At 43.6% G+C, this 16,495-nt stretch overlaps 1 long non-coding RNA gene across 1 annotated transcript in view; it reads left to right on the top strand.

Annotated features, from left to right (window-relative positions):
- Nucleotides 1-12,526, top strand: part of LOC125637009 (uncharacterized) — a 101,100-nt gene extending 88,574 nt beyond the window's left edge. Inside the window, exon 3 of the long non-coding RNA XR_007356795.2 lies at nt 11,682-12,526. This is a non-coding gene — a long non-coding RNA (uncharacterized LOC125637009). The remainder of the gene's footprint in view (nt 1-11,681) is intronic.
- The last annotated feature ends 3,969 nt before the right edge of the window (nt 12,527-16,495 follow it).

Genomic DNA, 16,495 nt, shown 5'->3' with positions numbered 1-16,495 from the left:
GTAACAGGAGGCAATTGTTCACCTCTACAGGGTTCTAGTGAGGCCCTGGCTGAAGTTCTGTGTACCACACTTAAGGATAGATGTGAATAAATTGCTGAGAATCTGGAAGAGAGGAACAACAAAAAACAAGAACAAGATAAAAGATTTAGAAAACCTGACCTATGAGGATAGGTTAAAAAAATAGGGGCATATTCAGTCTTGAGAAAAGATGACTGAAGGGGGACCCAATAATAGTCTTCAGATATGTTATGGGCAGTGATGGGCACTTTTGGCCGGTTGTTAAATTTAGAAGCCCTTTTAGAACCGGTTGTCCCGAGGGACAACCGGTTCTAAAAGGGCTTCTAAATTTAACAACCGGCCAAAAGTGGCGCCTTAGGCGCTGACTCCATGGGTGCTCCAGGGCTGAAGCACCCACAGGGAAAATATGGTGGGTGCAGAGCATCCACCGGCAGCTCCCCGCCCCACCCCACGCCCGGCCCCAATTCACCTCACCTCCGCTCCGCTCCCTCCCCACTTCCTGCAAATCAGCTGTTTGCGCGGGAAGCCTGGGAGGGCTGAGAAGCAAGCGGCGGCTTCGCGCTCAGGCTCAAGAATAAGGATGTGGGAGCGGAGGTGAGCTAGAGCTGGGGGGGAGCATGAGAAGAGCCGCCCGTGCCGCAGCAGGTAACCCGGGGGGGGGGGGGGCGCAGGGGAACCGCTCCCCACCCCAGCTCACCTCTGCCTCCCTGGGCCTGAGCGCAAAGCTGCCGCCTGCTTCTCAGCCTCCTCCCGACCAGAGTTCCCACGTGAACAGCTGATTCGGCCGCTCCCCCTGCTCCCCTCCTAGCTATGCTACCCCACCCCTAGGAGCCAGAGGGACCTGCTGAAAGCTTTTCAGGAGCCACCCCAGGTAAGCACTGCCAGGACTCCTCACCTTGCCCCCCGGCAGGTCCCTCTGGCTCTTAGGGGTGGGGTGAGCACCCACTACAGTGGCCCACGAGACCCTCCTGCCTGGTTCTGGGGGCAGTCGGGGGACAGGGGAGGGGGGTGGATAGGGTAGGGGTCCTGCGGGGTGGGCACGGGCCATGACCCCCTCGTGGGGTGAGGAGGGAACCGGTTAAGATTTTGGCAGCTCATCACTGGTTATGGGCTGTTATAAAGAGGATGGTGATCAATTGTTCTCCATATCTACTGAAGGTAGAACAAGAAGTAATCTGCTTAATCTGTAGCAAGGGAGTTTTAGATTAGATATTAGGAAAAGCTTTGTAACTAATAAGGTTAGTTAAATTCCGGAATAAGCTTCAAAGGGTGGCTATGGAATCCTCATCATTGGAGGTTTTTAACAACAGGCAGACAACCTGTCAGGGGTAGTCTGAGTAGACTTAGACTGTCAGGGATCGTTTAAATTGACTTGGTTCTGACTCAGTGAAGGGGGCTGGACTTTATGACCTCTTGAAATCTCCTCCAGACCTACATTCTATGATTCTAGCTAGAATGACCCAAATTCTCCCATTAGCATGAAACAAGTCATGTCCATTATTTGTTTCTCAAGCACATCAATAGAAGTCAAGCTGTTGTAGGTAGATATTTGTAACTGGGAATCACTTGTATTTAAGGGCAAATCTTTCCCCCTCTCTGAGGCTAGCAGAGATGCCTCTGGTATGGTTCTATTGGAGCTGGATTTGGAGGCTGTGCAGGGGCTACAAAGCCTTATGTTAAGCAAAACACAGCTCCATGGCAGCCCCTACCTAGCAGTATGAAAGGGAAGGAGCCGAGGGTGGGCTCAGGGAAGAAGCTGCTGCACAGGTTTTACCCCTCCCCTGCCATATTAGAAGCATGCTTGGACTACAGAGGCTAATTCAGCCATTAAGCTAATGTAGACCCAGCTGAGAACCTGTAGAGCTAATCCATGCCCTAGAAGAGAGAATTCGTACCCAGCAAGATACTCAAATGCCCAATTCAGTATTTGGCTAGGTCCTTGGATTTGCCTGTTAGGAGTCATATATAAAATGATACAAATTTTGAGCTTGATCCAAATCCCATTGAAGTCAGTGGAAAGACTCCACTAGACTTTGGACTGTACCCTAATAATCTAATGAAACAGCATTTTGTTCCTGTGAATTGTGAGATCCGCTGTCCACACTTTAGCAGGACACATGAAACCAGACAGGTTGCATTCTGCTGAAGTTTGTGTTATCTATCTGAACAGCTACATAGTTGACAACCTCAAATTTAGAAACTTCTTTTTTCTATTACAGTCTCAAAGCAAACCACTGCCCTTACTTACATGAGGTACAAAAATGGGGGTGAGCAAGTGAAGGCTGGTGACTTAATGAAGAATCCAGTAGCCTTCCTGCAAGTGCAGGGCAGCCTAGGAGAATACTCTCTGGTATGCATCGTACTGCTGCTTAGAAGGGGAACAATGTGCACCCCCTTCTAGTCAGTGTAGCCACCATACGTATAGGTAGACCAAAGGTGTAACCATACAGCCAAACTGACAGGCCATAGACCCTTGAAGCCATGGAGTATCAATGAGTATGCTAAATCGTCCCTCTCCTGTCATCCTTCTGTTCAAGGGCCCTACTACTACATGGGTATGTTAGGAAGGAAACAGGGAATAAACTCTATACCATCTTCCTCCACCCTGCAAATGTAATCATGTGGCATAGAGAACTATGGTCCTTAATCAAGTACAAGTTTTATTTATCCATTGGTTTAATATGCATCAATGTTGGGGTAATAAAGATAACATTTAGCCTTTGTAGATCTCAAAGCACTTCACAAAGGTTTTGCAACAGTACGTGAAGTAACACGTTAAGACAAATCAAGTGACAATTCTTTCCCCTACCAGGGTTAATGTGGATCCACTTCTGCCTATAAGCAGGTGAAGTCATCAAGAGTCATATCAAAGACACTTTCAGATTTTATATTTGCAATCTGTTTCCTTTTTTGTTTTGTTAGCATTTTCTCTGCTACATATTAATTATTGCAGACCTCTGCCAACACGTGGTTAATATCCAGCTGCAGTCTGTTTCAAAAGGGAAATGTCAAAGATTAAATTCAAATGAAGGATGATATTTCAGAGTCTGCGTATTCCATGAATAATTGCTCTTCTCTACTTTCTGGAAACTTTAACGATAAAAAAATACTATATTAAAAGAAAAATCGCAAAGGTATGTTTATAATCTTTTTATATAAGATATCTAGACCCCCAAATCTCCTTTCCAGAGGCAAAACACTCTTGAAAACAAAACTTGGAAACAAATTCAACTCTTTCAAAGATCTACAAGCGTCACTTACAAAATACTGACAGGTGACTGCACTTAATCAGAAACAAACACACACACACACAACCCCTTTGCCCCTACAGGATTTATACCTTATTTTGCTCTCTGTTTTTTCTGTTTGTGGGTGTGCAGACAGAATACAGATAAGCACTTGTGCTTTTCATGGGCCCTATTCAGCAATCTGTCTAAGCTTGGCTAAGAAAGTCTAGAGGAAATCATAATATACTGTACTCTTTCTTCCAGTCCCCTCAGTAGGCAAGTTATGCCAACTTAGGTTCCCTCCACATTCCCTCTAATTCACAGGATAAAATTCAAAGGTGGTGGATAATTCTGATCTACAATAACTTAGACCCTCTCTTCCCATTTACCTCTTGGAGCTTCTTACAAATAATTTTAATTGTAGTAGCATCTATCGGCCCCATTGTTTGTGCAGTGCCTAGTACATGTAGCAAAAAGACTTGCTGCCCCAGAGAGTTAAAATGTTGGGTTTATGAAAAGACATGCAATGGGTGCAGAACAGACAAACAGGGTTGGCTGGAGAGGAGAAACTAACAGTAAAACACACACACTTTTTCTTTCAGTGTCCTCAGGAGTGTGAATTGGTGCAACATATACCTCAGTGAGCCAGAAGACGCTAGCTTAGGTATAAGTAGCACACTGGGCGGCTTGTCTTCACAGGGAAATTGACCAGAGTAGCTATAGTGGAATAATTATGGTTATAATTGTTTCACATGTTGAAAAGCCCTAAGAGAGTTTAACTGAGCATAAGTTATACTTCACCTCTGAATTGACTTTAAGACTTGGCCAGTATTTTTGGTCAAAAATATTGTAAACCACAATATTAATCCCTGGTTTAGTGTTTATAGCTAACGTCTGAGAGGTTGGTTGGATAACTTACAAAGTGGCCTTATTTGTTGAGGTGTTGAGAATCCATAGTTCTCATTGGTAGTCGTGGGTGCTCAGTACCACTGAAAAGTGAAGCCACTTGTTACCTATAATGGATTTAGGACGCTAAGTTTAAGACACCCAAGTTTTGGCCTGCTGTGTTTTCACCATATGCCTCATTTTGGTTGTTAAAACTAGAACAGGCATCCTACTTATTTGTCTAACACCCTTATGGAGAAGTCCTATAGAATCTAATAATTTAATTTTTTTTTTAAGTGCTACAGAATTCAATAGAGAATCATAGCAATTCTGTAAGATTATTCAGAAAGCCTCTAAAATTTTTATTGTACTTATCCTAGTAAAGAGCTTTCAGATATTTCATAGGTCCTACCTAAGACCCTAAGGTTTATGTGAAATGGCCTCATTCATGTCCAAATATAATTTTGCTAAAGCGACTTGCCTGGAACACTTCAAGAACTTTGGTAATGAGAAACAGGCCTCATTTCACTATCCAAGTTTTGTTGTGAGGCTTTCCGTCCCCACTTTAGATTTAAATGAAATCAATTTGAAATAGTATTTCACGTCTTTTTATTTATTTTCTATTCTCGGTGTTACCTTTCTCAGTTTGGATCATTTTAATAGTTTCTGCTTTTTATTAAGTGATTGAACTTCCTCAGAATACCTATTTTTAGAAGCAATAAAAGAACTCCAGTAGAGCAGAACTTGGTTAAATCACAATAAATCCCTTGGCACCTTTAAAGATGAGTCCCAAGGACTTGAATAAAGGCCATTACATTTTGATATTTTATCAAAGGATACATTAGACTGTACAGTGTCCTGTACATATCTATCCATCGCCTGGCATGTTCAAGTCCCCAGTCTTGAAAACATCTTAAGCACGTGTAACTTTATTCATAAGAATAGTTCTATTATGGGACATTTCACATTAGTGGCACTACTCACAAAAGGTACAAACATCCATGTATGTTTGGAGGATTGGTCCCTAAAGGTCTAATCATGAAGCAAGATGCCCACTGAAGCCAATGGGTCTTTTGCCTGAGTAAGGAATCAAAGCTAGATTGTGCTTTCACCTTATGCGCCAGGTGGATGTGTAGAAAAGGGCTTAAGCCTCCACTCAGACCTCTGCATGTGGCCAAGATAGACCTGTCCATATCATGGCTCCTGGCTGAGTATGGAAGAGAAGAGCTCCCTTCCCTCCTACAGCTCCTATCACCAGCCCGTGGGCAGGAGGGGAGTGGATCCTTGGCTCCTACACACCCCGTCAGTGGAGCTAGTTGGATGCTGTGTCCTGTTAAAGGTCAGCAGTGGGTTATTTCTACCCCGAACACAAGAGGGACGCACTACAGCAATGGCACCTCAGTGGGGTGTCTCAGGGTTGTGTTTAAAAGACACAATCTAGCCCTTTGTAAGGTATTCAGGTTTGGACCCTAAAACAGAGGTGTCAGTCTTCATCTCTCTCTATATTTTTATTAATGATTAATTTCTCTTCTACTATTTCATACCATATTATTGCTCAAACATAGGAATTTACAAACTGTATCTAACCCCAACAAGGAAATCCGTTTTAACCTATGGTTTCACATTAGCAGATATCCAGTTCCCACCTCTCTCCCCTTTGTTTTGCTTCTCTTTCCCTAATGCTAAGCAATACAGCTCTAGGTCTGAACATCTAGATAGAAGAATTTTGCAGATACAGCATATCTGTTTTGTGATAGAGTTACTGCATAGCTGATGCATGTCTATTATAGCAAAGCAAGAACTAAGAGCCAAATCAGATCCCAAAAGTAGGTGCAGTTTTCCATTTCTGCTTCACCAGCAAGACAGCTAAGTGGCTCATTCTCCAAAAAAGGTATTCAAATTAGAGAAATATAAAAACAGAAAAAAAAAATAGGAATGTACTGACCTTTTAATAAAACAAAACAAAACTCTGCAGCATGCCATTCTGTGCACATTCTTCAGAGTCCAGATTTGTACTACTACTCCAAACACTGAAATAAATGTGCACCTAACACAGAATATAAAAAAAATGGGCCAAATCTTAACATCCATGGGATTTTGCCTGAGTAAGGGCAGAGTGAACACCAAATCAGGACCTCAGGATTTATCCCATGCTGTTCAAATGGGAGATATAATGTATTCAATGGATAGCACAGAATTAGAATCAGAAAACCCTGATTTATAATTAGGGGACATCAAACAATTCTTTAAAAGGGGCTGTTTGTACTTTCTGCTTTCATTGGTCTTGTCTCAATCTACAAAAACACACTCTCTCTCTTACCTCATGGAGAGCCTTTGAATTCTGCCCTGCATAAAAGAAAACAGCAAAGGCTGTAGATGTTGCATATCAGATGGTACGTTAATTTGCTGTGTCACTTCCAAACATTTTGTTCTCAGCTTTGTTTAGTTTCCCTCTGGAACTTGGCAAATTGCAGGTTAGTTATCAAGTTACATTTTCACAATAAAATATTATGTACAGTTTTAGTCCTTATCACCCTTAAGGAGTCAAAAGAACTTCGTAAATTGTATATACATAGAATCATACTACTGAAATACAACTCCATCTGGGTTGTAACACCTCTGAGTTGGAACACATTAGCCATTCTGTAACAGCAGCATATTTTAGAAAAATTAGGGAAGAATACATATTACAACCTCTAAGGAATTATGCATGAAAATGTAGCACACATTATGCATACTTGTACAGTAACTCCTTCCTTAACGTTGTAGTTACGTTCCTGAAAAATGCGCCTTGAAGAGAAACAATGTTAAGCAAATCCAATTTCCCCATAAGAATTAAGGTAAATGGGGGTGGGGGAGTTAGGTTCCAGGGACATTTTTTTCACCAGACAAAAGACTATATTATGATACAGCATGGCCAGAAGGCAGCAGGAGAGTGATATAGGAGAGATATGTAAGTCCCAAGATGAGGGGAAACCTTATTCCCTGTAGAGGGAAGAAAGGTTTCTATAGATTAATTAAAAGCACCTGAAGCCACTTAGAGCACCTGAAGCTAGTCACCTGATAAAATCCTCCTGCTTCAATCAGCCAGGAAAAGGAGTTGGAGCAGAGGAGAGTTTGGAGAAGTGCCATGGCTGGCTAGAAGATCAAGACCCTAGGTAAAGAGACACCCAGCTTGTGAAGAGAGAGAGAGAAAAGGCAGGAAGCCCCACAAGCTGAAGAGCAGGAGAGGGAAGTAGCAGGGGAAGGAAGCACTAGTTCAAGTGGTTTACCACTATCCCTAGGACCCGGAGTAAAGGGGGGGCCCGGGTCCCTCCCTCTCCACTACCCTTCTCTGGGTTAGTGGTGGGACAGTAGATACCCTAGTTCAGGAGCAGGGAACTGTGCCCTGAACCACCCTATCCCCCACCCCCAAGAAGAGGGAGCGCGGGACCCATCATAATTGTACCGGTAATTTGCCACTATAGATATGTAACCCTTCTGCCCATCAGAGTTGGCAGCAACAAGGGCCGGGTTCAGTATCTAGGGGTTTCATTCCAATAACACAATGCAAAACTGACTCGAGCCCCCACCCAGTGACCTGGGACAAATATACCACCCCTGCTACGCGCCTCTAAGAGGCAATACTTCCCCTCTCAGAAGCACAGAGTCTGGGTGTAGCAAAAGCCTTTTAATAACAGAGAGAAACAATGTGGCATTGTGTTAGGGAAACACCACCAACAGAATTCATAACACAACCCATAAGCCAAAACCCATCCCAAGCAAACTGGGCCATGTCCTTTCCCTTTGGTTCTTGAGTCCAGCAACCAACAACCCAAAAGTCTCTGTCCCTGGTCAGGGCAGCCCCAGAGTTCAAAAGTTTATCTGTAGAATTTTACCTCCCAACCTGGGTGGAAATGGGGCAGGGGGGGTTTAAGGGGCACCTTATGTGGTCCAAAGCTGACTGCCCAACCTCTTCATAGGGCTCTGCTCCACCAGCCATCTCGTGAGCCATTCCTGCCGTCCCGCAAACTGCTCCACAATCTCTCTTCAGGCCCCACCACTAAACACAATGCTCAGTGATTTCAGCTCTTAGTAATTTTAGCTCTTTAGTGATTTCTGCTTGTACTAGGGGAGCCTTAGTGCTGGTACACCATTGGCCCAAAGTGAACTCAGCTCAACAGCCTGTAACTAGACTCCTAGTGGAATCAAAACTAGCTCTGATATTCCACTGGGGGGGGGGGGGAAGAGGGTGCAATTGGCATGTAGGACCCTCACCAGGAGGCCCATAGCACCAGATATTAATACCTATCCCCAGCCTCTCTCAATTCACTGGGTTTTGGAACCCATGACCCTTGCCTAGCGAGTGCTGCTTAGTTGATGGCGAGTCCCTCCATCATAACAAAAGGCCAAGGACAGTTCCACTGTCCTTGATTCACATAATCAGGATAACAGTTTATTCTTCTTGCCCCAACAACAGAGAAACTGGGGCTCCTATAGCAGCCAAAGTGACCAACTAGGCGGGGTGGGTGTGCCTATGCAAATGAGATCAGCCCTTGAAGTTGTTTTCCGTAACCCACCACGACTCGCCACCAGATGTCAGGGTAGAGCTCATCCTGACTCTGCTTACATTTTTATATATATATATATATATATATACACACACACATATATACACACACACACAGAGTACAAGTTTTAAACAAAAAATTTAATACTGGTACACAGCAATGATGATTGTGAAGCTTGGTTGAGGTGGTGAAGTCAGAGGGTGGGATATTTCCCTGGGGATGCCTTACCGCTAAATGATGAACTAGCAATTGGCTGAGCCTACAACAGCAAAATGTGAAAAATCGGGACTGGGGGGTGGTGGTAATAGGAGTCTATATAAGAAAAAGACCCCCAAATTGGGACTGTCACTATAAAATTGGGACATCTGGTCACCCTAGTTGAGCCCTCCAGAGTTAACTCATTGTTGTTAATGTAGCCCAGGGGCTAGCAAACTTTTTGGCCTGAGGGCCACATCAAGTTTCCAAAATTGTATGGAGAGCCAGTTAGGGGAGGCTGTGTCTCCCCAAATAGCCAGGCATGGCGCAGCCCCCGCCTCCTACCTAACCCCCCCCAGCTTCTCACCCCCGACAGCTCCCCTGGGACTCCTGCCCCATCCAACCCCCCCATTCCCTGATGCCCCCCCAGGACTCCTGACCCATCCATCACCCCTGCTCCCTGTCCCCTGACTACCCCTGGACCTTTCACCCCGATTGCCCCCTGCTGCCCCATCCACCCCCTCCTCTCCTTCCTGACTGCCCTCCGGGACCCCTGGCCCATCCAACCCCTCTGTTCCCCATCCTCTGACCGCCCCTACCCCTATCCACACCCCCAACTCCAACCACCACCCCCCGAACTCCCCTGCCCTCCATCCAACCCCCCCCCCCCGGCCCCTTACCGCACTGTCTGGAGCACCGGTGGCTGGCGGTGCTACAGTTGTGCCACCCAGAGCCCTGGGTCAGGCTGCGGCTCTGCAACTGCGCTGCCCAACCGCCCAGAGCGTTGTGTCAGCTGCACGGTGTGCTGACGCTGCGGGGGAAGGGGAACAGCGGGGGAGGGGACTGGGACTGTCCTCCCCGGCCGGGACCTCAGGGGCTGGGCAAGAGGGTCCTGCGGCTGGATGTGGCCCATGGGCCAGTTTGCCCACCTCAGATGTAGCCTCACACTCTTCAAGGCAGCACGAATGGAGGGAGGGGAGACAGCATGGCAGACAGATACACACACCTGGTGTGAGAGAGAGATATGTATTGCTCCTTTAAGTACACTGCCTTTTTAAATTAATCAGCAAGCTGAGACAGCAGCTGCTGCCAGGAAGCTCCCTCCATCCTGAGCCCTGTTGTGTGTCCCCCCTGCCCTATGGAAGATAGGGTAAGCGGGGTGCAGGGGGACACCCTGACATTAGCCCACCACCACACACAGCAAGCAGGAGACTCGGGAAGCAGCTCCAAGGCAGAGGGCAGGAGCAGCACATGGCAGTGCGGGAGGGACAGCTGAACTGCAGGCAATCGGTAGCCTGCTGGGCAGTTGCTGCACAGGGAACTTAGGGGAGCAGAGAGCCGATAGAGGGCTGCCGGCCCACCCTAGTTCCAAGCCCCCACCAGGCTGCTCTTCCTGCAAGCAGTGGACAAAGCAGGCGGCTGCCAAACGACATGAGAAGGGAGCATTGCACAACTTTAAATGAGCATATTCCCTAATTGATCAGCAACGTAACAACATTAACTGGGATGACTTTAAGTGAGGTGTTCCTGTATATGGATCTTTGGCTACCTGTCAGGGAGGGGCTCCCTGGACACTCCTCCCCCAGGTCCCCTGTCCATTGTTTACCTTCTCTTCTCCCCCAGTTAGCAGCCCTTCGGGATGCTCTCTGAGGGCAACCAGTCAAGGGAAGGGGGTTAGCTACTCCACTTCCCTTCCCCTTGCGGGAGTGGAGGATCTCTCTGGAAAGAGGACCAGTTTCTCATGTATCCCCTGGATGTTCAGCTCTAAGGGCTTAGTCTCCTATAGTCTATTGCCTCTTTGTAGAGTTTACCTTCTCCCCCTCTTCCTAGGGCACTTGCTATCAGCCAGAACAGCTTCAGGAGTGGTGTCTCCTCCTCTGCTGATCTACCTCTGTTCCAGAAGCATCTGTTGGGGCAGCCTTTTTCCTGTTGACCACCCCTTCCCATGGGGAATTCCCCACTTTTAAGCCCCTCCTCCTCCAGGCCAAACAAACCTTGGAGGTGCATCTCGTTAGTGAGGAACAGGCCCAGAGGAGCTTGTTAATCTCCATCATACCTGAGTGAGAGCATGTCTCTTCACAGTCCCTTTCTTAAAAGAATTGGGCCTTTTATACTGAATTGGGTGACTCCACCAAAACACTTAAAAAGGAGAGAGAGCTCACCTTGTTGTAAAATTAATTAATAAACCATTCACATGCAGTATTAGATCCTAAATAGATTAGGTGAAGTAGAGGGGGTGAGATGGAGGATACGGTCACGCTGTCTGGAGTGGCTCATGACTATGAGTGCCAACCTCAGGGCAGACTGTTTTTTGAAGCAGGGTAGACACCCCAAACTGGTGGTATGTTCTATCATTAGATTTCATCAACTCAGTAACAAATATGAACTCCTGAAGCACTGTAACCGTCTTACCATGGAGTCACAGACAGTTCCCTTGGGCTCTCCAGTCTGTCTTGCCACCCAGGCAAGCTAGACTTAGTGATAAATAGTCACTTACACTAAAGATCACAAAATATTCAGGTTGCTTCCAGTACCAAAAGACCAGTAACTTACCCCATCTCAATTTGGACCTCAGATCTCACACCAAAGACAACACTTGTAGCCAATCATATAGTAAACTAATTAAGGATTATTAACTAGGCAAAAGAAATGAGAGGGGGTTATTTACAGATTAAAGCAGGCAACATATGTGTACAAATGAATTAGTCTATGGTTCCAAAAGGTGACAGAGATGTAGTAATCTATCCACTGAATGTTTCAGGGCTAACCCAGGTTGACCATAGGGATCTCTACTTTTGTTTCCTAGGTGCAGCCCCATGAGAGTTCAAACAGCAAAGAAATGAAAAAAATCGTCATGTCAGCTATCTTTATTTCCCTCTTCCAGAATTCAAACTGAGGGGATGTGCCCTTCTGCATGTAGCTTGTGTAGGGGCAATTAGTAAAGACTGTGTATTGTGATGCTTCACAATGGCCCACTTAGTCTTGGTAATCCTCCTTGATGGGCCAGGGGAACCTCTCCTCCTGTCTGAGTTCAAAGCAGGCATTTTTACAATTATAAAGCAAAACTTTCATATTACCTTATAGCATGGAATACAGACATTACAAGTAAGATTAATGCATGTAGCCACTTACAAGTATTTTATAGAGTGTAAACACTAAACACATTCTTACAAGTTGTCATAAATATAAAGGGAAGGGTAAACACCTTTAAATCCCTCCTGGCCAGAGAAAAAACCCTTTCACCTGTAAAGGGTTAAGAAGCTAAGACAACCTCTCTGGCACCTGACCAAAATGACCAATGAGGAGACAAGATGCTTTCAAAGCTGGTGGGGGACAAAGGGTTCTCTCTGGCTGTGTGTTGCTTTTGCCAGGACCAGAGCATGAATGCAGGTCAGAACTCCTGTAAAGAGTTAGTAAGCAATCTGGTTAGATATGCGATAGATTCTGTTCTGTTCAAATAGCTGATAAAATAAGTTGTGCTGAATGGAATATATATTCCTGTTTTTGTGTCTTTTTGTAACTTAAGGTTTAGCCTAGAGGGATTCTCTATGTTTTGAATCTGATTACCCTGTAAGGTATTTACCATCCTCATTTTACAGAGGTGATTCTTTTACTTTTTCTTTAATTAAAATTCTTCTTTTAAGAACCTGATTGCTTTTTCATTGTTCTTAAGATCCAAGGGTTTGGGTCGGTGTTCACCTATGCAAATTGGTGTGGATTTTTATCAAGCCTTTCCCAGGAAAGGGGTGTAGGGCTTGGGGGGGATTTTGGGGGGAAAGACGTTTCCAGGTGGGCTCTTTCCCTGTTATATTTGTTAGATGCTTGGTGGTGGCAGCAATAAAGTCCAGGGACAAAAGGTAAAATAGTTTGTACCTTGGGGAAGTTTTAACCTAAGCTGGTAAAAATAAGCTTAGGGGGTTTTTCATGCAGGTCCCCACATCTAGAGTTCAGAGTGGGGAAGGAACCTTGACACAAGTCTAACGCCTATCTTGAACCATACTAACATACAGGTGAGCTGGTCTGGTTTCCAGCTGTGAATCTGTCAGTGCCCAGCTGAGGCCTACAGCCTTGGCAAGAGCTGGCACCTGATCTACCAGCATCACAGATGCATACAGCTTTTCTTGGGGTCATGTTCCTTAGCTTTATATTGAAAACTGGACAAAGAAAATACTCCCCAGACACAACTGAATGATTCAAAAAGGACTGGGACAATTTTTTTTTAAAAGAAAAGCTTACAGACAGTACAAAGAAACAACAAAAAAAACCACCACACCCCAAAATACGCACCACAAACAACCACAAGTGCTAGGACCTGGTCCAGCAAAGCAACATTAAGCATGTATAACATTTAAGTTGGCCCATTGATTTCCGTGAAATTAATCAAATGCTTAAAGTTACAAACATGTTTAAATTCTTTGCTAGTTTGAGGCCCTATGGCCAGATTTTCAAAGGTATTTAGGAGCCTAAAAGATATAGATAGGTGCTTTTGAAAAATCCCAGAATAGAATTAGAACAAAATAATGCTTCCAAAACCAGTAAGGAAGACTAGATAACTTTAACTGTTTGTCTTTACATACAGCATAGGGGAAAGGTCTATGTGCATGTCTCTCCTCTCCTGTCCTCCATAACACGTGTATGCATTTGCAGTATTAAGATTGTACAATGTCCCTCTTACATCTTCTCTGCTTTGTTGCTAATAAAATCCAAACATATTCATAAGAAGTATGGGAATATGGAGAAACGAGGTTCACAATTTCTGAAAAGGTTTACAATGTTGAGTGAGTAACAAGATAACATAGTAAGGGTTGATATGTCATTCATTATGATTGTTTCCATCTCTTTTACACTCGTACTGTATGTGATTGGAAGCATTATGATGAAACTGGTGAAAAATTTTAAGGTTTTAGTCCACAGTTACTTGCACATATTTGCTCCCTGGATTTTACTCTGACTTTTTGAGTTCTTTCAAACCTGAAACTCAAAGTTAAACTCATTAACTTCACACATCAAAACCATGAATTTTACGAAACCTTAGCCAAGGATAGTTCAAAACTGGACAGAGGCTCGCTCTTAAAGTTCGTAAACTCTAGTCAACCTGGCCTCTGCTTTGAATTTGTAATAGAGCCCAAATGTCAGGTGAGTCTCATGAGTTAAATTTACATTTTGAACAGGTTTACATGTGACCCGGTGTGAAGCAGATTTGTAGAGGGATCCCAGCCCAACTTCTAGCTGTGCACATGTGATTATTTGTACATGCAGTTTTCAGCTATATCACAGACATGTGCGAATAGCCAGCACAAAATCCATTTGGACTGGATTAGTGCATGCAATGGATTTTTCACATGGAAATTTGCATAAGCAAGTGATTTTTTTTTAAAGCGTGCCAGCAAATAAATCAAATTTTGAAGATTTGATCCATCTGCTTGAAAGCTGCAATTCTGAAAATATATGTCTGAAAATTTGAAAGCTGCCCATTCTTCCCCCATTTCCCACCCAAACAACAATTTTTAAACAGAACATCAGAAGATCTTGGGAGAAAATAACCCAAGTCGCAAGTACTATAGTTTGTTGCTGCAGACAAGCCTTTTGCTTTAAATATGTTCCTCTACATTTGCAAGACATTGGTAGTGTATTTGTCTTTACAGTTATTACAGTATCTCTCCTGATTCAGTCTGGTGTTACAGAGGTAATGGATTTGTTTTTCTATTTTCATTCTTATAATTTGCCTCTAAAACATTTTTTAGGATTAGAGAAATTAAGTGTTGAAACTTAATGAAGCATCCATTTTCTTGTACTAAAATGTTTTATGAAAAGACAAGAATAAAAAAGGTTTATGTATAAAGAACAGTGTATTTGCACAATTTGTATACAAATATGTAAGAAGAGAATAATTGTGGTGTTTTAATTCACTGATGTTCTACTATGGTTAGTTTGTTTCATCGTTTTTCCTCAACCTATTAGCATTGCATCAAATGAATATTGGTTGATTACAGATGGTCAACTCTGGCTCTTACTGACACCACCTTACACTAAAGAAAAGAAGGACTTGTGGCACCTTAGAGACTAACAAATTTATTTGAGCATAAGCTTTCGTGAGCTACTACTCACTTCATCGGATGCATTCAGTGGAAAATACAGTGGGGAGATTTATATACATAGAGAACATGAAACAATGAGTGTTACCATATACACTGTAACCAGAGTGATCACTTAAGGTGAGCTATTACCAGCAGGAGAGTGGGGGGCGGAACCTTTTGTAGTGATAATCAAGGTGGGCCATTTCCAACAGTTGACAAGAACGTCTGAGGAACAGTGGGGGGTGGGATAAACATGGGGAAATTAGTTTTACTTTTTGTAATGACCCATCCACTCCCAGTCTCTATTCAAGCCTAAGTTAATTGTATCAATGAGACTTATAATGATAGGACATATTGTTAAATATACATAAGTGCTGATCTTTGTGTCCTTTTCAATATAACCAACCCCCTATCCCCTCCCCCCCCACACACAAAATCACCACATGCATTTGTCAATGCCCTAAAAGTAATTACCATTCTGATTCTTAGGCTTGATTCTGATGTCATTTATACTAGTGTAAAACTCCACAAACTTCAATGGACTTATTCCTGAGTTATGTCAACAGGTGGGAGATCAGAATCAGGCCACAAATTTGCTGAAACTCCTATATGTGTAAAAGCTGGAATTTTAACTAAATCAGGTTTCTGAGATGTAGTCGGAGATGAATCACAAAGACCATCATTTGAAGCAAAATAAGCAAACACAGTGAATATAAGCTTCCAAGTTTGTGGAAAACTAGAAAGCGTCATCACAAACCTAGCACCAGAAGGAAAGTTACTTCAGTTTCTATTTCAGTCGTCATACTGCCGTTTGTTCAGCGTCCTTATCAATTTTGGGGCATTACAAATAAAGAGAGAGTTATTGCATTTTGCCCCAAGGGAGGGGAGGGAGGGAGAGCGAGTGTAACATTACAATTTAATCTTAGAGTGATTCACATGGTCAAAGGCTGTACATTTAAAAATTACTTCTTTTTGGACTTGCTGTGGAAGGACCTTTTTATACTTTCAGAAAGCAGTTGCCATTTGCAAGGGTGGGATGTTTTTTCAGTTACTCAGTCATCTTTGTTCTGTACATTTTCCTTTCTGCGAGCTAACAAACAGGCGAAGACATTGTGAAGTACATTACACTATTTGCTTTTCTGCTTGCCTGCATAGATGTAAGTTAATTCATACCCTTCCTTCTCCTCCTCTGAAGAAATGTCAAAGGACCTTACCAGCCACTTGGAGCTACTGCTGCCTTCTTCCCAATCACAGCATATTGCATATGTACTACTGACTGATTGCAGTATACAAAGAATTAACTGATCACACACTGTTAGTTTCAATCACCATTCTTTTCATCATTACAGCAGAGTGATACTTTTGTAACCATGTACAAAAATATTGAGTGACTCTACAAACAACTCTCATGTGCAAATACTCTGAATTTCAGCTTTTCTAGATGTGACTTCCCACAGAGTAAAGACTTGGTCAATTGTTGCCTATATTTAGCCATCTTAAGCTTGTTTTATGTTCAGTTTTATTATAAAAACTACCCACTATA

The sequence above is a fragment of the Caretta caretta genome, chromosome 5, assembly GCF_965140235.1.
Source record: "Caretta caretta isolate rCarCar2 chromosome 5, rCarCar1.hap1, whole genome shotgun sequence".
Taxonomy (NCBI): domain Eukaryota; kingdom Metazoa; phylum Chordata; order Testudines; family Cheloniidae; genus Caretta; species Caretta caretta.
Note: the sequence above shows the minus strand (reverse complement) of the source record. Positions and strands in the feature narration are given on the sequence as shown.